The sequence below is a fragment of the Macaca nemestrina genome, chromosome 5, assembly GCF_043159975.1.
Source record: "Macaca nemestrina isolate mMacNem1 chromosome 5, mMacNem.hap1, whole genome shotgun sequence".
NCBI classification, from domain to species: Eukaryota; Metazoa; Chordata; class Mammalia; order Primates; family Cercopithecidae; genus Macaca; species Macaca nemestrina.
Genome location: NC_092129.1, coordinates 155,326,310 through 155,348,619, shown reverse-complemented (window position 1 = coordinate 155,348,619; position 22,310 = coordinate 155,326,310). Strand labels below are relative to the sequence as shown.

The following is a 22,310-nucleotide window of genomic DNA, read 5'->3' as shown; positions in this document are numbered from 1 at the left end:
AATACAATTTATTTGTAATCCAAGCTTTGTTTCCCAAGTTTATTATTTATTTATTTCATTTTATTTATGTATTTTTTTGAGATGGAGTCTCCCTCTGTTGCCCAGGCTGGAGTACTGTGGTGCGATCTCAGCTTGCTGCAACAGCCTGCTATTGCTAGTAAGTTAGATACTGAGTATTCAATGCTCAAATGCTTTTGTTGAGACGATATTTAGTGTGATTTTATCACACTAGAATGATACCAGGAATCTAAGTAATATGGGCTTGGTAAGAGAGCAGAGCTGCAATTCAAAGTGAATTTTATCTTTGACTGTATTCAGTATTACCACTGTATTAAAGAAAATAAAGATGTCTTAAATGTTGCAGACAGATCACAGAAAAAATATTGGAAAAAGAAACAGAAAGGGTAAAGATACTCAATTGTTTCATGGAACAGAAAGAAATGCCATTTTTTTTTCATTAAATATAGGTAATATCTGCTTAAGTAGTTTTATTGTAGTTATGTTCTTCTTTTACATTCTTATTGTATTTTACATTTTTGTATTTATGTTTTTCCTTTATTAACGTACCTTAAAGTTGAAATAATATAGCCTATGAGACTTAAATATCCAATAAAGAGTTTTAAAAAGTTAAATCACTGCATGAGAACAGATAAAAATAATAAAAACATATTGTTATATTTTTCCCAAACATATTATTTATGTAATTAGCCCTACTATAAATTACTACTAATTGCCATTATTAACTAGTCCTATTATTTTGTTTAAATAATAACAGTTATGCAATGGAAAAGCAAATATTACAGAATGATACATAATTTCAAACATCTATTTTTAAAATTTTATGTTAAAGTAATACATGTATATATTATATATTATATAATTATGTTGGATTTATGTTTTTTGGGGGGTGGAAGGGTCTGGTATGGCTATGTCTCAGTTGGCTCCCTAAAAAGTTGAACACCAAAAGCAACTGGTTCACCAAAGTTTGGGGAAACACTATTTATGAAAAGAATAAAGAATTAAGAGGTCCCAGTGAGCTTCAAGGACAACGTCTGGCTTAACAGATAAAAATGGACGGTTTCTGATAGACAATAATGGCTTATAAGTGATTGGAGGTAACAGGATGATTGCCAATGGCTATTCTTTCTTTTCAGATACTCATTCTTTGGGTCGTGAGACTGCTTCTCCCTGAATAATAAAACAATTTTAGCAACACTCAAGGAAGTTATGATTTCCTTTCTGCTGTGAAAAAGATTAAAAGAGGTCATCTCGTAAACCTGAGGCTGGTATACTTCAGATCTTTCATTAACACTCAGGGATTTTGTGATAGAAGACCCTCAGGGGTCTAATGAGGAGTATGTTTTCTTTTTTTTTCTTATTTATTTATTTTATTTTATTTTTTTCGAGACAGAGCCTCTCTCTGTCGCCCATGTTGGAGTCCAGTGGTGCCATCTCGGTTCACTGCAAGCTCCGCCTCCCGGGTTCTCGCCATTCTCCTGCCTCAGCCTCCCAAGTAGCTGGGACTGCAGGCGCCCGCCGCCACGCCCAGCTAATTTTTTGTATTTTTAGTAGAGACAGGGTTTAACCGTATTAGCCAGGATGGTCTCAATCTCCTGACCTCGTGATCTGCCTGCCTCGGCCTCCCAAAGTGCTGGGATTACAGGCGTGAGCCAGCGCGCCCGGCCGGAATGTGTTTTCATAAAGGGAGAATATCAACTGGGCCAAATGCCATTGAGAGGCTGAGCAAATTGAAGCCTGAAAATTGACCATTGAGAGTGAATTGGGAGCATCATGGCAGACGAGAGACAGGACTAGATTGCACCTCTGACTTGAACGGACAGAGCAGCCTGTGGAGGCCCCCATCATGAATTTTAGCTCCAGAACGACTGCAGGAATAAATCAGCAAACCCAAGAGGACCCACGGATCCTCTGAAGGAAGCAGAAACACTTGGCTGATAATTGTTTTGTTTGAGGAGGCTGAAGATTGGGCCCCAATCCCTTCTAGTTTGTAGGGTTTCTGCTAAGAAATCTATTGTTAATCTGAAGGAAACACTCCCAAAAATCGCACTAGCTCACTAGTAGTGGATCCAAACCAAGACGAAATCCCTGATTTACCTGAAAAAGAATTCAGGAGGTTAGTTATTAAGCTAATCAGGGAGGTACCAGAGAAAAGTGAAGCTCAACACAAGGAAATCCAAAATATGATACGAGAAGTGAAGGGAGAGGCCAGGTGCAGTGGTTCATATCTGTAATCCCTCGGGAGGCCAAGGTGGGCAGATCATTTGAGGTCAGGAGTTTGAGGTCAGCCTGCCTAACATGGTGAAACCCCATCTCTACTAAAAATACAAAAATTACCTGGGCGTGGTGGCATGCACCTGTAATCCCAGCTACTCAGGAGGCCGAGAGGCAGGAGAATCGCTTGAACTCGGGAGGCGGAGGTTGCAGTGAATTGAGATCATGTGGCTGTACTGCAGCCTGAGCAACACAATGAGACTTCTTCTCCGGGAAAAAAAAAAAAAAAAAAAAGTGAAGGGAGAACTATTCAATGAAGTAGATAGCATAAATAAAAAACAATAAAAACTTCAGGAAACATTGGACACATATATAGATATGCAAAATGCTCTGGAAAGTCTCACCAATAGAATCAAACAAGCAGAAGAAGGAAATTCAGAGCTTAAAGGCAAGGTCTTTGAATTAACCCAATCCAACAAACACAAAGAAAAAAAATAAGAAAGTTTGAACAAAGTCTCCAAGAAGTCTGGGATTATGTAATGACCAAACCTAAGAATAACTGGCGTTCCAGAGTAAAGAGAAATCTAAAAGTTTGGAAAACATATTTGGGGGAATAATCGAGGAAAACTTCCCTGGTCTTGCTAGAGACCTAGAAATCCAAACACAAGAAGCACAAAAAACACCTGGAAAATTCATCATAAAAAGATCATCGCCTAGCCACATTGTCATCAGGCTATCTAAAGTTAAGGCAAAGGAAAGAATCTTCGGAGTTGTGAGACAAAACCACCAGGTAACCTATAAAGTAAAACCTTCAGATTAACAACAGATTTCTTAGCAGAAACCCTACAAGCTAGAAGGGATTGGGGCCAAATCTTCAGCCTCCTCAAACAAAACAATTATCAGCCAAGAATTTGTATCCTGCAAAACTAAGCATCATATATGAAAGAAAGATAGTCTTTTTCAGACAAACCAATGCTGAGAGAATTCGCCACTACCAAGCCACCACTACAAGAACTGCTGAAAGGTTCTCCAAATCTTGTCCGGGCGCGGTGGCTCACGCCTGTAATCCCAGCTCTTTGACAGGCTGAGGTGAGAGGATCATGAGGTCAGGAGATCCAGACCATCCTGGATAACACGGGGAAACCCGTCTCTACTAAAAATACAAAAAAATTAGCCAGGCATGGTGGCGGGCACCTGTGGTCCCAGCTACTCAGGAGGCTGAAGCAGAATGGCATGAACCCGAGAGGTGGAGTTTGCAGTGAGCCGAGATCGCGCCACTGCACTTCAGCCTGGGCGACAGAGCGAGACTCCGGCTCAAAAAAAAAAAAAAGAAAAAAAAGGAAAAAAAATCTCTAACTCTTGAAACAAATCCTGAAAACACATCAAAACAGAACCTATTTAAAGCATCAATCTCACAGGACCTATAAAACAAAAATACAATTTAAAAAGCAGAAACAAAAATAAAAAAACCCGGGTACACAGGCAACAAATAGCATGTTCAATGGAATACTACTTCACATCTCAATACTAACATTGAATGTAAGTGGCTTAAATGCTCCACTGAAAAGATGTAGAACTGCATAATGGATAAGAATTCATCAACCATCTGCTGTGTTCAAGAGACTCACATAACACATAAGGACTCACATAAACTTAAGAAGCGGTGGAGGCCGGGCGCGGTGGCTCACGCCTGTAATCCCAGCACGCTGGGAGGCCAAGGTGGGCGGATCACCAGGTCAGGAGATCGAGACCATCGTGGCTAACACGGTGAGACCCCGTCTCTACTAAAAATACAAAAAATTAGCCGGGCGTGGTGGTGGGCGCCTGTAGTCCCAGCTACTCCGGAGGCTGAGGCAGGAGAATGGCGTGAACCCGGGAGGCGGAGCTTGCAGTGAGCCAAGATCGCTCCACTGCACTCCAGCCTGGGCTGAACAGTGCAAGACTCCGTCTCAACAACAACAACAACAACAACAAAAAGCGGTGGAAAACGGCATTTCATTCAAACAGACAACAAAATTGAGCAGGCGTAGCTACTCTTACACCAGACAAAACAAACTTTAAAGCAACAGCAGTTAAAAAAGACAGAAAGACATTATGTAAAGGTAAAAGGCCTTGGCTAACAGGAAATTATCACAATCCTAAACGTGTGCGCACCTATCACTGAAGCTCCCAAATTTATAAAACAATTACTTAATAGCCCTAACAAATGAGATAGATGGCAGCATAGTAACAGTGGGGGACTTCAATACTCTACTGACGGTACTAGACAGCTCATCAAAACAGAAAATCAACAAAGAAGCAATGAATTTAAACTATACCTTGGAAGAAATGGACTTAACAGATATATACAAAACATTCCATTCAACAACTGCAGAATACACATTCTATTCAACAGCTCATGAAACTTTCTCCAAGATAAACCATATGATAGGCCACAAAACAAGCCTCAATAAATTTAAGAAAATTCAAATTATATCAAGCACTTTCTCAGAGTACAGTGAAATAAAACTGGAAATCAACTCCAAAAGGAACCTTCAAAACCATGCAAATACATAGAAATTAAATAACCTGGTCCTGAATGAACATTAGGTGAAAAATGAAATCAAAATGGAAATTTAAAAATTCCTTGAACTGAACTACAGTAGTGATAACCTATTAAAACCTCTGGGAAACAGCAAAGGCAGTGCTAAGAGGAAAGTTCATAGCCCTAAACACCTACATCAAGAAGACTGAAAGAACACAAACTGACAACCTAAGGTCCCACCTCAAGGAATTAGAGAAACAAAAACAAAGCAAACTCAAACACAGCAGAAGAAAGGAAATAAACAAGATCACAGCAGAACTAAATGAAATTGAAACAAACCAAAAAAGATACAAAAGATAAATAAAACAAAAATCTGATTCTTTGAAAAGATAAATAAAATTGATAGACCTTTAGCAAGATTAACCAAGAAAAGAAGAGAGAAAATCCAAATAACTTCAATAAAAAATTAAACGGGAGATATTACAGCTGACACCACAGAAATACAAAAGATCATTCAAGGCTACTATGAATACCTCTATAAGCATAAACTAGAAAACCTGGAAGAGATGGATAAATTCCTAGAAAGACGCAACCCTCCTAGCTTAAATCAGGAAGAATCAAATATGCTGAACAAATAACAAGCAGGGAGATTAAAATGGTAATTAAAAAATTACCAGGCCAAGCTGGGCATGGTGGCTCATGCCTGTAATCCCAGCACTTTGAGAGGCTGAGGTGAGTGGATCACCTGACATCAGGAGTTCCAGACCAGCCTGGCTAACATGGGGAAATCCCGTCTCTACTAAAAACACAAAAAATTAGCCAGGCATAGTGGCGGGTGCCTGTAATCCCAGCTACTCGGGAGGCTGAGGCAACATAATCGCTCGAACCCAGGAGGCGGAGGTGTAGTGAACCGAGGTCACACCATTGCACTCCAGCTTGGGCAACAAGAGTGAGACTCTGTCTCAAAAAACAAAGAAAAGAAAAAATTACCAGGCCAGGCACGGTGGCTCATGCCTGTAATCTCTTTGGGAGGCCAAGACAGATGGATCACCTGAAGTCAGGAGTTGGAGACCAGCCTGGCCAACATGGTGAAACTCTGTCTTTACTAAAAATACAAAATTAATTGGGCATGGTGGCAAGCCTCTGTAATCCCAATTACCCAGGAGTCTGAGGCAGGAGAATCACTGGAACCCAGGAGGCGAGGCTGCAGTGAGCCAAGATCATGCCACTGCACTCCAGCCTGGGTGACAAAGTGAAATTCCGTCTAAAAAGACAAACAAACAAACAAAAAAATTATCAACAAAAAAAAGTTCAGGACCAGATGGATTCACAGCAGAATTCTACCAGACATTCAAAGAAGAATTGGTACCAATCCTATTGACGCTATTCCACAAGATAGAGAAAGAGGGAACCCCCCCTAATTCATTCTCTGAAGTCAGTATCACCCTAATACCAAAACCAGGAAAGGACATAATCAAAAAAGAAAACTACAGACCAATATCCCTGATGAATATAGATGCTAAATTCCTGAAGAAAATACTAGCTAACCAAATCCAACAACATATCAAAAAGATAATCCACACGGTCAAGTGGGTTTCATACCAGGATGCAGGGATGGTTTAACATACACAAGTATGTGGGCAATAAATGTGATACACCACATAAACAGAATTAAAAACAAAAACCACACAATCATCTCAATAGATGCAGAAAAAGCATTCAACAATATCAAGCATCCCTTTATGATCAAAATTCTCAACAAAATTGAGATACAAGGGACATACCTCAACGTAATAAAAGCCATCTATGACAAACCTACAGGCAACATAATCTGAATGGGGAAAAGTTGAAAGCATTCCCTCTGAGAACCTAAACAAGACAAAGATACCCACTGTCACCACTCCTCCTCAACATAGTACTGAAAGTCCTAGCCAGAGCAATCAGATAGGAGAAAGAAAAAGGCATCCAAATCAGTAAAGAGGAACTCAAACTCACTATTTGTTGATGATATGATTGTTTACCTTGAACACCCTAAAGACTCCTCCAGAAAGCTCCTAGAATGGATAAAATAATTCAGTAAAGTTTCTGGATACAAAATTAATGTACACAAATCAGTAGCTCTTCTATACAGCAACAGCCACCAAGTGGAGAATCAAATCAAGAACTCAAACCCTTTTACAATAGCTGTAAAAACAATTAAAATACTTAGAAATACACCTGACCCAGGAGATGAAAGACCTCTACAAGTAAAACTACAAAACACTGCTAAAAGAAACCATAGACAACACAAACAAATGGAAACACATCTCATGATCATGGATGGATAGAATCAATATTGTGAATATGATCATACTGCCAAAAGCAATCTATAAATTCCATACAATTCCCATCAAAATATCACCATCATTCTTCACAGAATTAGAAAAAAACAATTTAAAATTCATATGGAACCAAAAAAGAGGCCACATAACCAAAGCAAGACTAAGCAAAAAGAGCAAAGCTGGAGGCATCACATTATCTGATTTCAAACTATACTATAAGGCCATTGTCACCAAAACAGCATGGTACAGGTATAAAAATAGGCACATAGACCAATGGAACAGTAGAGATCCCAGAAATAAACCCAAATACTTACAGCCAACTGATCTCCACAAAGCAAACAAAAACATAATATGGGGAAAGGACACCTTTTCAACAAATGTGCTGGGATAATTGGTTAGTCACATGTAGGAGAATGAAACTGGCCTTTTCATGTGGCTTGGGTTTCTCACAGCATGGTGACTAGACTCTGAGAGGGAGTATCCCAAGATTTAGCATTCCAAACAACCAAGTGAGAAGATGTGAAATTTCATATGGTTTAGCCCTGGAACTGGCACAGTATCACCTCAATGAAATAATTTTGTTATGTCAGCCAAGATTCACTGTGGGAATGAACTATAAAAGGGTGTACCTACTGAAAAATATGCTGCATTGAGGTCAGTTTTTGGAGACTGTATACTACACAAAGTAACTATTTTTTCCTTTGTGGCCTCATCTTTATCCTTTTTGTTTTGTTTTGTTTTTTGTTTTTAGATGGAGTCTCACTCTGTCACCCAAGCTGGAGTGCAGTGGCACAATCTCAGCTCACTGCAACCTCTGCCTCCAGGGTTCAAGCGATTCTCATGCCTCAGCCTCTCAAGTAGCTGGGATTATAGGCGTGTGCCACCACATCTGGCTAATTTATTTGTGTTTTTAGTGTGTGTGTGTGTGTGGGGGGGGGGTCTCACCATGTTGTCCAGGTTGATCTGGAACTCCTGACCTCAGGTAATCCTCCTGTCTTGGCCTCCCAAAGTGCTGGGATTACAGGCCGGAGCAGCCACTGCTTCATCTTTTTACTTTGGTCCATGAACCTTTGATTTTCTGCTCAGCTCTACTTGAACTAGGAACTAGTAATTTTCCCAGGCATTCATACCTTTTTAGCTTTGCTTCTGCCAGGACTTGATGGTAAAAATTTTTCCATGCCCTTCTTTATGTGCCTAATTATAACTTATCTTTAAGATATATTTCAGGTAGCACCTCATCCAGTAAGCCATTCTTGTGCAGATTAGGTGCCTGTATTGGTGATTCTGTACACAGTACCCTGCCATTACACCTATGGAAGAACTTATGAGTAAATCTTAACTCTCAGTGAGAGTTGAGATCTCATGTCTCTATTCCTTTTTAAAATATATTTATTTAGGCCGAGTGCAATGGCTCATGACTGTAATCCCAGCACTTTGGGAGGCCCAGGCGGGCGGATCACGAGGTCATGAGATCGAGACCATCCTGGCTAACACGGTGAAACCCCGTCTCTACTAAAAATAAAAAAATTAGCCGGGCTTGGTGGCGGGTGCCTGTAGTCCCAGACTCGGGAGGGTGAGGCAGGAGAATGGCGAGAACCCGGGAGGCGGAGCTTGCAGTGAGCCGAGATGGCGCCACTGCACTCCAGCCTGGGCGACAGAGCAAGACTCCGTCTCAATAATAATAATAATAATAATTTATTTATTTACTTTTCTTTCTGTCTTGTCTTTTCTTTTCTCTTCAATGTTCTAATATCATAATGATGTGACAAGAACTTGTAGAACTATCAGGTCCCAAAGCATCAACAACCTTGTCACTTGCAGCATGGGCTGCTGATCAGCAACACTGGCCTAACCTGGGAGTTCCTCACAAATGCAGAATACCTAGACCCCATCCTAGACCTACAGCGTTAGAACTCCACATTTTAGCCAGATCCCCAGGTGATTTCATATACATATTGAAGTCTGTGAAACCCACTCAACACAGTCCTTCACTCTTTCCCTTATTAAATTTACAGCTATTTGTTTAATTGACTTTTTTGTAAAGGTTCCGAGGACAACATAGTAAGGGATGCTCATTCATCTCTCTGCCAGTGCTTTCTGCGGTGTCTTCAGCTAGTTCTACCAGGCATTTCTGGCAATCTGGAGCGGCAGCCGGCTGGGCGGCGACCAAACCGCTGCACAGATCCCGCCTCCCAGAACACGCAGTCGGCAGTTGCAGCCTCCAAGATCGCGGTGCCACCAAACCAAGCGCCGGACGCGGTGGCGCGCGCCTGTAATCCCAGCTCCCCGGGAGGCTGAGGTCGGCGGATCGTGGGTGCTCGGGGGTTCGGGGCTACGGCGCTGTGTGGAGCGGGCGTCCGCACCGGGCCTGGCACCAACATGGGACTCCCGGGGGAGCCCGGGGGTACCAGGTTGTCTAAGGAGGGGGGGACCAGGCCCAGGCCGGACACGGAGCAGGTCAAACTCCCCGTGTTGGGCGGCGGTGGGACCGCGCCTGCGAGCAACGCCTGCAGTTCCGCCCGGGACCGACGAGACCCGGTCTCTTTTAACTTCCCTTTTCAGGATTTCTTTTTAAAAATCAACAGCATTATTTTTGCATACAGAAGACCACGTGAGTTCACTGGTGGGACTGGTATATGCTACCCTTTGCTCGATCTTCCTTCCCCCCCCCCCCCCCCCCCAGGGAATAGTGATTCAGTCAGTGAGAGCCGGAAGAAACTCGTTAGTGGCTTATGATCTTGGAAATTTCTCAATGTTGCGTTCTTCCTTTCTTCAAACAACAAGACAGTAGTCTGTATTGCACTTTGCAAATGAAGTTGCATAAGAATTTAACAAAGATTATTCGCTTGGCCAAACTTTAGTCAGGCTTCTGAATCTTCTGCTAGGCCCATCTATGCACTTCTTTGTAACGTCCAGTTTTAGCAAAGAACACCGCCAAGTCCGTTTAGCAAGAACCCCTATATCATCTATGTTTAATTAACCTCCATTTCTGATCAGGCTCCTCATTTCTCTCCACCATCCCCCAGATGATTGATGTCTGATTACCTTGGCCTGTCTTCAGCAAGAATCCTGTTAGGTTTGTTTAGCCAGAATTTCCCTTACCTCTGAGGTTTTCTCTTAGTCCCGCCCACTGACCGTCACACACTGCTCCTTGGCTATAAATTCCCACTTGCCCATGCTATATTCAGAATTGAGGCCAATCTCTTTCCCTTATTGCAAGACCTCCTTGCAGTGGTCCCTGCCTATCCCGATAGTCCTGAATAGTCTTCCTTACATTGCTTTAAGAAGTATCACTAAATAATTCTTTTAAAAAACAAATTGCATGGCATGACAACTTCATAATCTAAGACAGAGATTTGGAAAAGTTTTGAACTTCCAGCTTTTTCAGGAACTTCTCACATAAAAACCTGTACACAAGTATTCTTTTTTTTTTTTTTTGAGACGGAGTCTAGCTCTGTTGCCCAGGCTGGAGTGCAGTGGTGCCATCTCGGCTCACAGCAAGCTCCCCCTCCCGGGTTCAGGCCATTCTCCTGCCTCAGCCTCCTGAGTAGCTGGGACTACAGGCACCTGCAACGACGCCCGGCTAATTTTTTGTGTTTTTAGTAGAGACGGGGTTTCCCCATGTTACCCGGGATGGTCTCCATCTTCTGACCTCGTGATCCGCCCGCCTCGGCCTCTCAAAGTGCTGGGATTACAGGCGTGAGCCACCGCGCCCGGCATGTACACAGCTATTCTTACCGGATTGGATAAAACACCTAAAGAGACATTTCACCGAAGAAGATACACAGATGGCAGATGAGCACATAAAAACGTTTTCAACATCCTTAGCATTAGGGAAATGCAAATTACAACCACAGTGAGATATCACTATGCATCTATCAAAATGACTAAAATAAAAACAGTGGCAACAACCAAATGCTGATGAGGCTGTATACATGTAGGTGGGAATGAAATGTAGCTGTTCTGGAAAACAGTTGGCAGTTTCTTAAAAAGTTAAATGTGCAAGTACCATACCACCCGGCAGCTGCACTCTTGGACATTTATCTTGGATAAACAAAGATTTATATTAACACTAAAACCAGTATACAAATGTTTATGGTGGCTTTATTTGTAAAAGTCAAAAGCTGAAAATGACTCAACTTTCCTTCAGCAGGTGAGAACGTTCAAACTGGTAAATTCATACCACAGAATACTATTGAGCAAGAAAAAAGAATGAACTGTTGATGCTGAACAACCTAGATGAATCTTTAGAGAATTACACTGAGTGCAAAATGCCAATCCTAATAGGTTACATAATGTATCATTCCATTTTTATAACGTATTTGAAATGACAAAATCATAAAAGTGAAAAAGATTAGTAGTTGCCAGAGGTTGAAGCAGGGACAGTAGGGAAGCGAGTGTGGCTGTAAAAGGGCAATAAGGAATCCTTGTGGTGATGGAAATGTTTTGCATCTTGACTTTATCAATATCAATATCCTGATTGTGATTTTGTACTATAGTTTTGCAAGATGTTACCATTGGGGGCAAGCAGGTAAAGAATCTCTCTGTATTATTTCTTTTTTTTTTTTTTTTTTGAGACAGAGTCTCGCTCTGTCGCCCAGGCTGGAGTGCAGTGGCCGGATCTCAGCTCACTGCAAGCTCCGCCTCCCGGGTTCACGCCATTCTCCTGCCTCAGCCTCCCGAGTAGCTGGGACTACAGGCGCCCGCCACCTCGCCCGGCTAGTTTTTTTTTTTGTATTTCTTAATAGAGACGGGGTTTCACCGTGTTAGCCAGAATGGTTTCGATCTCCTGACCTCGTGATCCGCCCGTCTCGGCCTCCCAAAGTGCTGGGATTACAGGCTTGAGCCACCGCGCCCGGCCTCTCTGTATTATTTCTTATAGCTGCATGTGAATCTACGACTACCTAAAAATTAAACATTTAATTTAAAAAAAGACCAAAGTCATTAACATTGGAGGGACGGGGAGCTGAAAGGGAACAGTGAGAGAGTATGGAGAAAAATAATGGAGAGTCAAGTTCTTATAAGAGATACAAAGAAATTTCTTAGGTAGATAGGGCAAAAGAGTCCTCGGCAGAACTTCTCTTCTAACAAAAAGCAGCCCTAGAAATTATTCCCTTTCTGACAAAGAGCAGCCTGAAAGATGGAGCTGCAGACACAGATAAGGAAGCTGGAAACTTGAATGGGGGAAAGCTGGCAGCTGCACCGACAGAAAAGGTCTACCAGAAGGCCAGGCATGTCCACCATGAGGCTCCACCTTCCATTTTTTGTTAGCATGTGTATAGTAAGAAAGAAACGGGCAACATGGAGAAGCTCAGGCAGAGAACTCACCTGCATAATAACAGATTGGGGTGAGGGCTGCCAGAGGTTCACACCCTATGCAGTTGGCACACCTGGTCCTAACTGGGTTTTTCGTGCCCTGTGTAGGTCAGACGCCATCTCCCCACTAGCTCATCTGTAAAAACCCCTGCATTTCACCACATTTCAGCAACCCATTTTTCCGGGACCGCTCTCTGTAGCAGAGAGATATTTCCTTTCTTTCACCTGTTAAATTTCCACTCTTAACCTCACTCTTTGTGTGTCCAGGCCCTTGATCTCTGTGGCTGTGAGATGATGAACCTTGGGTGTCACCCCAGACAACGAGGCTCCTTCAAAGTCCCAGAGTCCAAAGGAGGGCTGCTTCATAAAGGAAGGATTGTCAATAGGTTGTTATACTGTGCAAAATTAAGTATAGGACCAAAAAGAGCCAAGACATTTGAAAGTTGGAAAGTTGATGGTAATGGTTTCCTGGGATTGGAAGGCAGACCTCCTCAGCCAATGAGCAAATAATGAGGTAAACATTGTTCTTGCAACAGATTTAGTGCTGAGTGGAAGGAAAGTGTCTGAGGATAATGCATAAGGTCATGTATTCCATTGTTGTTGTCCAAAGATGGAGATTTAGACATTCTGTAGTTTGAATAGAGGCAGGTAAGGAGGAGAGAGATGAAAGACACAAGCATAGAGCAAAATGGAATGGGTAGAGGGGTCAAAAGCTCAGATGGAATATTAAATAGACTTGGAAACGAGAGACCATTCCTCCGAGTAGGAAGACGGGTTGAATATGCCAAGAGCTAGCAAATTAGGAGTTTAGCAAAAAAGGTGGCTGAGGGAATATGCTGGCTCCCTCCCTTTCACAGCTCAGCAGCCACCCCGCCCCTCCCCCACCTATAGCAAGGAGCCACTCTTTCAACAGCTCAGCGGGCTTTCTTCCAGGAACCTTTCCTTCAGTTCACCGGCCGTGCCTCTCTCTATCCTTTTCCTCGGAGCAGGCTGTGCTATGGTCAAGCCATTGTGACCCTGTGACCCACACGTGTACATCCAGTAGGTATCCTGGAGCCAGAAAGTCTGGGACAACAGGAAAACTACAAAAGAAGAAAAACAATTCCTATCTTAGCCGATTAGCCAACTTTGCGACCTTCTACCATTTTAACATGCTCTACCCTAACTGATCAATCAACTTCGTGACACTGTGCTCTGTGACCCTTCCTACCTTGTGATAATGTACCTTGTGACATTCTTACCCTGCCCGCAATAAACGGCCCCTAAGTGTAACTTTCCACTGCTTACCCCTAACCTATACAACTAGCTCCAATCCCACCACCCTCCGCTGACTCCCTTTTCGGACTCAGCCCGCTCGCACCCGAGTGAATAAACAGCCTCGTTACTCATACTCAGCCTGTTCAGGTTGTCTCTTCAATTAGACGCACGCATAACAATAACAATTCACTTAATAAATATTTATTGAGGGAACATAGGTCGAAAATAAAATGTAATTGGTATTGCTCAAGATTAAACTTCTTTCAGCACGTTTAACTTTTCGTCTTTTATCTAGTGAGATGTTGAAACCCATACCTAGAGTTCCGCTACAGAAACAAACGTATCCCACAGTGTTCCTGGATTTCCTTTATGAATCTGAGAAAAATGTGCCCCCATTTTAGGTTCTAAGGAGTGTTTCTGTATTGTAGAAGGAAAGTTCAGTATTTATATTGCCGTGGGCTCAAAATGTAGGCGCTTTTCTGCCGAAACCCGGGATCGAACCAGGGACCTTTAGATCTTCAGTCTAACGCTCTCCCAACTGAGCTATTTCAGCTCCGCCCACGTTGCTTGGAAATTAGGCCTAATCAGTTTATTACTCATGTTTTTTTATTTACTATTTGGTATTTATTTTAAAAAAACCACAAAGACAAGTATTCCGAAGGAACCAAAGACAAATTAAAAAATTACTTTGTTCTTCATATGGTTCACTACTTTATGCAAAGAAAAGCAAGAAGGCAATTACAAATTAATGTTACAATTTATTGCCGGTTGAATGCACATATTGGAACAGAGCACGTTCCATCATCCAGTTACGAACCTCCCAGATTACTGTTACGGCGTTTCCACGCCCTCTGCTGTCCAAATTTTATTGGTTGTGCAAAACAAGAGGTCGGTGAATACGAGGGCATGATCTCACACTAATTCGTTGGAAAACTAGGAAAAGTCAACTGTGTGCATGTGTGTCGAGTTCTGGCTTCATAAATGTATTTTAGTAAGGTGTTTGTAACTTCCCTGGTGGTCTAGTGGTTAGGATTCGGCGCTCTCACCGCCGCGGCCCGGGTTCGATTCCCGGTCAGGGAAAAGAGCATTTTGTTTTAACCTACAAATTCTTTCATCCAGGAACGAAATCTCTGAGCAGACAGCAAATTGTGCATAAGTTAACTTTCAATTTTCATATGAGGTATTTTCTGCATAGAAACCCCGTTCTTGCTTTGGTACTCCAGGTACAAAATGACAAGCGATGTAATTTTCAGTTATTTTAAAACATTTATTAATGAATACTTAATCTAGCGTAGACCGAGTGTCCGGCATTGTTCTAAGTAAGCGCTTTAACATTTTTAACTCATTCAATTGGGTGATTCAGTAAGCGGGAAATTCCAGAGACAATCGATTAGGAGTTAGCTGAGAGTAGCATAACCTTTTGAAAAGACAGTTATGAAGATGACAGAGAAGAAATGGGGAAGTCATTTCTGGAAGATTTGATCGCTGTGTTCAAGCTTCTGAAGCTGCTAGAACCTCGGTGGTTTAGACAACCAGTCTATCTTCCTCGGATTTTTCTGTAAATTCCACGCTGCTCCAGCTGGGAGCTAGGGGATAGCCCTAGAAATACCTACACAGTAATTTAATGTTCTGGGCCAAAGCAGTTTCGGGATTGTTTCATCTCTCAAGCACTTCAACCTTTCTTCCCCTATGAACGTACAAATCATGTTTTTTTCCTAAGAGAGGATAGGAGAAGGTTTAATTTCACGTTAAATTAAATTAAAACCTGCTGTCACAAAACTGAGAAACAGGCGAACAATGCATTCAGCATCATCTCTGAATGCACATTTGATAAATTTACCGGTAACTACTGGAGAAAAAGCAGACTTTTGTTTCTCTCCTGTCAAGGTTTGGTGACTCTGTGCTGACTGGCTCCTGTCTGACAGTATTGAGGCATGAATCTTTGTTTCTTGGTCTGTCTAAAGAGCAGCCCCAGATGTACTGCTTATTATTTCTTTCTTATATCTGATAAGATATGGGCACGTATGACTTCTCTACAAGTTTCCAAAGAAAAATCATGGTGCTCCTGATATTATTTCACCGTCAAATGGAAGGTGTGATTTCTTTGTTTGTTTGTTTTGAAATGGAGTCTTTCTCTGTCGCCCAGGCTGGAGAGCAGTGGCCTGATCTCAGCTCACTGCAACCTCGGTTTCCTGGGTTCAAGCAATTCTCCTGTCTCGGCCTCCTGAGTAGCTGGGATGACAGGCATTCCCGAGTAGCTGGGATTACCACTCCTGGCTAATTTTTGTATTTTTATTAGAGACGGGGGTTTCACCATGTTGGCCAGGCTGGTCTCGAACTCCTGGCCTCAAGTGACCCACACGCCTCAGCCTCCCAAAGTGCCGGGGTTACAAGCGTGAGCCACCGCCTCCGGCCAGGACGTGATGTTTTTATGATCAAGTTAAATGAAGCAGGACTTTTTCTAATTAATTGCCCTTTCTCTTCTCTTCCCCCATACATTCACAGTTTCCAAAACTTCCTTGAGATGGGACACTCTTTTGTCATCTTGTCAGTTCTCTCCTTGAATTAATAAACTTTGACACATACATAAGATCAATTTGACTAAGAAATTTTATTTTGACATAGACATAAAAGTAATATGGTTTGTAAAATTCCTGTATATACGGAAGTCTTTTAATCTAATGTTTCATAGGAATTCAACCCTCTAGGCCTGGTGGTGATCACTGCTTGAACACACGCTCTTCTCATGATATCACACGTTGTCTCCTCTATGTGCAACAAGAATCTCTTGCTTCATTAGTTTTTATGCCTCTGCTATTGGAAAACAGTCTGGTTGGGACCCCTGTGAAAGGAACTGTCTGGGTTAATTTATCTTGATTAATGCCTCTTTTTTTTCTTTTGTTTTCCTTCATTTTCCACATAAAGCTAATTGGATTAGAGATGAAGAACTCTTCTTCCAATGCTACCATTTTCTTTCCTTCTCATATAAGCTATTACTCATTGTTCACAGGAAAAAAAAATTTCCTGATTTTGCATTTTGGCACAGTAGGTTCCGTTTATTCACCAGACTTGCTACTGATTACTCGTCAACTCAGAGAGAAAGTCGAAAAAATAAAACCAAAATATGCATCAGGACAAGAGGAGGAAAGAGAATGTGAATGACTGCTAACAACAAACAAACAAAAACAAACACACAAAAAAGTCAACAGCTAGGGTCAATGAATCAATCTATAAATATTGAGAGGCCGTAGGCTTGTACTACACTAGTCACTATGGAAAATGAAAAACGACCAAGACACAAATCTCACCTCTCAACACCCCCCAAATCCCGATTTTCTCAACTGTAAAATGGGAATAAAAGTATTATAGTATTTACTATATAAAGTTGTGATGAGTCAATAACATAATACACAAAAGCAGTCAGCCAATTATCCAAATCCGTGTTATTAATGTTATCATCATCATCATCATTCTTCTCACGGGTACTTAGGGAATGAAGAAGACAGATAGTGTGAATAAGTTTTCTAGTGGGCAGAAAGAGTCACCTGCTAAAATGAAGTGTGGAAAAATTCAATGGCGTGTGTGTGTGTGAGAAAGAGAGGGAGATTTGGAGGTGGGGTGGAGAAGACCCTATCTGAAGTGGGCTTTGAAGAATGAACAAGATTTTTATTAGGGAACAAAATGGAAACCAGCATTCCAGGACAAGCGATCAGGAGAAGCAAAAGCGCAGAGGTGTGAAAGCTCTTAGATTGTTCAGAACTTTGAATTCTGAACTATGTATAAACCTGGAAAATCTCGGTTACCTATGGGATGGCATCAAGATTTCAATTTCAAGCTTTCTTGTCATGCACAGTAAAGCTGGAATTAGAGTTCCTTATATATGGCAGTTGCTGACAAGTCCGTACAGGTACATACGTGCTTCCCAGAAAATTTCTCAAGTTGGTAGGTCCTGGGGAATCAGTTTAGCTCTAAAGAGAGGACTCATCGGAGATCTCTGTTCAACTTCCAGGAATCTGTGAGGATAGCTCCAAATCTCACTCTCATGCCCAGCCTATCAAACAAAGCAAACCTGTTGGACTGAAGCTGTGGGATCCGGACTGAAACAGAACCAGCGAGAAAGGCAGTCCTCCTCGATTCCTAGAGAGAACACATTCAGCCGGCAGTTGGATAGAGGATACTAGCAAGTGCCTCGCCAGGGCCGGGGAACAGGGACATATTCGTGTCTGGTTTACATTCGTCCTTCTGGTGGAGGCGGGAGGGTCGCTTGAAGCCTCGGATTTCGAGATCAAACTGGACAAAAAAGCGAGACCCCCGTTTCTACCAAAAAGAGAGAGGGTTGGGGGGTGGGGGGAGAGAGAGAGAGAGAAGGGAAAAGAAAGAGAAAGAAAGAGAAAAGCTAGGCACGGTCACTTGTGCGTGTAATTCCAGTTGCTTGGAGGCTGAGGCAGGAGGATCTCTTGAGCCCAGAAGTTCGAGGCCGCAATGAGCTCTGATCGTGGCAAAGCGAGGCCCTGGCTCAAATACATACATACTTTGTTATGACTCTGTGTGCCCTTACTCTTTCCTCAGGTGCACGCTTGGGCTCATTACTGCTCAGAATTTTAGAATCACAGATCCAGCAATGACCAGGCAGCTGCAGCTGTCAGGGACCTCCACCACCTACGCAACTGATCCGCGGGGACTGTGGGAGAAACCCTCCTACTCTTTTCTTTCTCCTTTGGCCTTCTCATTCCTGACTCCTTCAGGATTCTCAGTCTTTCCTCCAGGAGGTAGGGATTCTATGGAGAGAGAGGGGTTGTGGGCGTAGTTCTGTTGCGGGTTCAATCCCGCCAGCGGCCCCCCTACAACCCAAATTGTCTTTCTCTTTTCAGACTTCTCGCCAGTCTTGTCTCGCTCCAACCTCCTACCTCCACCCCATTCCCCAGTGCATTCGTAAATTTCTCCAAGCAGGCTGTTCCAGATCGACACTAAGTTCCAATCCCGAGCTGCGTGACCCAGCACCAGTTCAGTCACGATGATGACTTGCAATCGCTTAATCGGTTTGCCTTTCCTCCTAGCTGTGAGAGTGAGGACCGCCGGTGTCAGCGTTCATCCTGAATATTCAGTGCCCAGGCACAGAGTAGGCATTCAGTCAGTACTTGTTGAACGGGTTAATGGATTCCTGGTGCTCACTGGTTGATATCGTCACTTTCAAATAATTTCTGCCATTTTTCTATTTTGATTTCACCCTTCTAGTTTATCGTGCAGGAATGCAAACACCAGAGAGAAAATCAGTCTCTGGATTGATGCCTTTGATGGACCAAGATGCAGCTGATGACAATTAGCACCTAGCAGGAGGGCACCGTTGCTCTGTGTCCTTGAAGGTTAAAGCTGTCAAAAAGTGGTTAGTCTCCCTCTAGTTCGGCCATCTTGTTCTCAGAGATCTAGAACTGGTAGGATAATATAGCCTTGATAGTGGAGAGGAGATTATTGCTGTTGTGAGGGACTGAGAGAACCAGGCAGAGAGCCCAGATTGACACAGCAAGTGAGAAAAGAGGCGCGCCTACCTTGGGGAATACGGAGGAACAAAGGAAAGTGAGACCAGGAGAAAGAGCAGGGCGTGAGCAGGCTGGGCGCCGTGGCTCACGCCTGTAATCCCAGCATTTCGGGAGGCCGAGGCAGGCTTATCACAAGATCAGGAGTTCGACACCAGCCTGACCAATATGGTGAAACCCTGTCTGTATGAAAAATACAACAATTAGCTGGGCGTGGTGGCAGGTGCCTGTAGTCCCAGCCACTCGGGAGGCTGAGGCAGGAGAATCGCTTGAACCCGTGAGGCAGAGGTTGCAGTGAGCCGAGATAGCGCCATTGCACTCTAGCCTGGGCGACTCAGGGAGACTTCGCCTCAAAAAAAAAAAAAAAAAAAAAAAAAAAAAAAGAGTAGGGAGTGACTATAATATTGCTTTTGCTTTCTTGGAAATCTTTTTTCTTAGTAATTTTCCTAAAGTAATTTCCTTAGGAAATAATGTATTGCTAAGAGAACTGCAACTTTCAGTATTAACGAGATACTTTTAGTGAATTAGCCCTTTTTTTTTTTTTTTTTTTTTTGGTGGTGGTGAAGGCCATATGAAGACAAAGCAGAGGGATATTTGTAGGTGCTGACCTTGAAGGCTGGAGAGATGTGGCTATAAGTAAACAAGCAACCACCAGACGCTGGAAAAGGCCAGGATAGGATTTTACCTAGAGTTTCTAGAGCGAACTGGACCCAGCCCACACCTTGATTTTGGCCCACATACTGATTGTGGATTTCTGGCCTCCAGACTTGTAAGAGAATACGTATCTGTTGCTTTTAGACACACAGTTTCTGATAATTTGTTACAGTAGCCGCAGGAAATTAACACCAGGCACTATGCAATAAATTCCGTATGAACAATTCAAGTATAAGAATTTGTAAGACAGCCGGGCGCGGTGGCTCAAGCCTGCAATCCCAGCACTTTGGGAGGCCGGAACGGGCAGATCACCTGAGGTCGGGAGTTTCAGACCAGCCTGACCAACATGGAGAAACCCCCATCTCTACTAAAAATACAAAATTAGCCGGGCATGGTAGCGCATGCCTGTGATCCCAGCTACTCGGGAGGCTGAGGCGGCAGAATTGCTTGAACCCAGGAGGCGGAGGTTGCGGTGAGCCGAGATCGCGCTATTGGACTCCAGCCTGGGCAGCAAGAACGAAACTCCGTCTCACAAAAAAAAAAAAAAAAAAAAAAAAAAAAAAAGAATTTGTAAGACAGCCTAGTTTTCATAGGCATAGGCATATTGGATAAAAACTTCTGTCAGCATTGATTTTAATGAAGATGAATGACAAAACAATAAACTCCACCGCTTGCTTTATTATGATCTTATTTCTGTCATAATTTTTTGCACAATGCGTTTTTATTTTAGGACTCAGTCAAAATTTTGGGCCAAGGAGACAGATGCGCTGTCACCTGCACTAAGAGAAACGCAAAGAACAACTTTATCAATTCATTGCATTATAGTACAGCAGCAACTATACTTCTAAATGATTCGAATCTTGGAGTTTCAAACTGAACCGTCATGTGCCTTTTCTGCGGAGACCGCGGGTCACCTTCTGAATTTTTACCTTCACAAACAGCTACAACTGCGCTCTTTCGCACGGCGCCCCCTTTTTTCGTAGATTTCCCTCGGCCAAACCACTCGAAACTCGCTCAGCAGCGTCGGGACTCCAGGCAGCCGTCACCTTCCACAGCGAACCTGCGACCCACAGCGTCCCCTGGGACTCTCGGTCCGCGAGGCCGCTTCCTCTTACATCGGTGACACAAGTGACGGGCGTCTAGGATCGGCCGGTTTCCTTCCTCACTGCTCCCATCAGTGCGACAGCAAAGTGTTGGGGGTCGGGGTGTGTCGCGGCTGAACAGCAGCCCGAAGTTCTCTGGTGGCACTGGAGGGAGCTCCAGAGAAGAAGAGGTCGTGGGGAGAAGACACACCTTAAACGCGGTAGGGGGCAACATTCCCCAATGGGGAAAAAAGATAGGCCTTAAACGCCGTAGGGGGCGACGTTCTCTACTAGGGAAAGTGCGGAAAGGAACCCCCACGACCCACGGTAGCGTGGCCGAGCGGTCTAAGGCGCTGGATTAAGGCTCCAGTCTCTTCGGGGGCGTGGGTTCGAATCCCACCGCTGCCAAGCACTTTTCATTCTCACTGGGAATCCCTTTCCGAATGTTCAGTATGGATGGTTCTTACGTATCAATCCCATTCTTTCTCCTCTTTCACTTCTGTTTACCACGCAGCTAGAGATAACCGTCCACAGAACAATGTTCCCCTGTAATTGAGAGGACAATGTACTCCAGGCGCCTCAGATACAGCAATGAGTGACACGAGCAAAAGGAAAACTTTAATGACACGTACTTCTTTATTACAAACAAACGAATGGACGTCCGACCCTTGCAATCTGCTCGTAACTAAAGACAGATTCTGCTAGTTCCTCTGAAGGATTAATTTTGTTTGTTTTTGAGGCAGAATCTCGCTCTGTCGCCCAGGCTGGAGTGCAGCGGCACGATCTCGGCTCACTGTAACCTCTGCCTCCCCGGTTCAAGCTATTTTCCTGCCTCAGTCTCCCGAGTGGCTGGGATTACAGGTGCGCACCACCACGCCCTGGCTAATTTTTGTATTTTTAGTAGAGACAGGGTTTCGCCACGTTGGTCAGGCTGGTCTTGAACTCCTATCCTCAGGTGATCCTCCCTCCTTGGCCTCCCAAAGTGCTGGGATTACAGGCTTGAACCACCGCCCGCAGCCTGAAGGATTAATTTATGTTTGGAATCAGCTGCGGTTCTTCCTCCAGCCTCTCTGTAGTGTGCTCACTTCGCGCTTGGACTAGAGAAGAGACAACTCTAGGGAAAGTGCCAGTGCCTTGCCTTACCTTACAACTGCCAGACACATCCAGCCAGGTACCTTCTCTGTGGGCTTCTCAGTACCCCCTATCTCTGTGGTTTCCAGGGGAGCCCTATCTCCTCCGAGCAGTTCTGTCTGCATACTTCCGGTCTGTCTCATTCTCTAGACCTTAGCTTGGAAGTTGTTTCTCCCTGGAAGCCTTCCCTAATCTTCTCTTCCTCCTTCCAGCTTCATAGTTAAAGTTTGGGAGGGTATGGAGAGGATGTGCAAGGGAA

General features: G+C 43.4%; 3 non-coding genes across 3 annotated transcripts; 2 read left to right on the top strand and 1 right to left on the bottom strand.

The window, feature by feature from the left end:
• Positions 1-14,130: 14,130 nt before the first annotated feature.
• TRNAF-GAA (transfer RNA phenylalanine (anticodon GAA)) lies at positions 14,131-14,203 on the bottom strand. Its single transcript has one exon. It is a non-coding gene; the product is annotated as a tRNA-Phe (tRNA).
• A 455-nt stretch (positions 14,204-14,658) lies between these two features.
• Positions 14,659-14,730, top strand: TRNAE-CUC (transfer RNA glutamic acid (anticodon CUC)). The gene has a single exon. It is a non-coding gene; the product is annotated as a tRNA-Glu (tRNA).
• A 6,516-nt stretch (positions 14,731-21,246) lies between these two features.
• Positions 21,247-21,328, top strand: TRNAL-AAG (transfer RNA leucine (anticodon AAG)). Its single transcript has one exon. It is a non-coding gene; the product is annotated as a tRNA-Leu (tRNA).
• Positions 21,329-22,310: the final 982 nt, after the last annotated feature.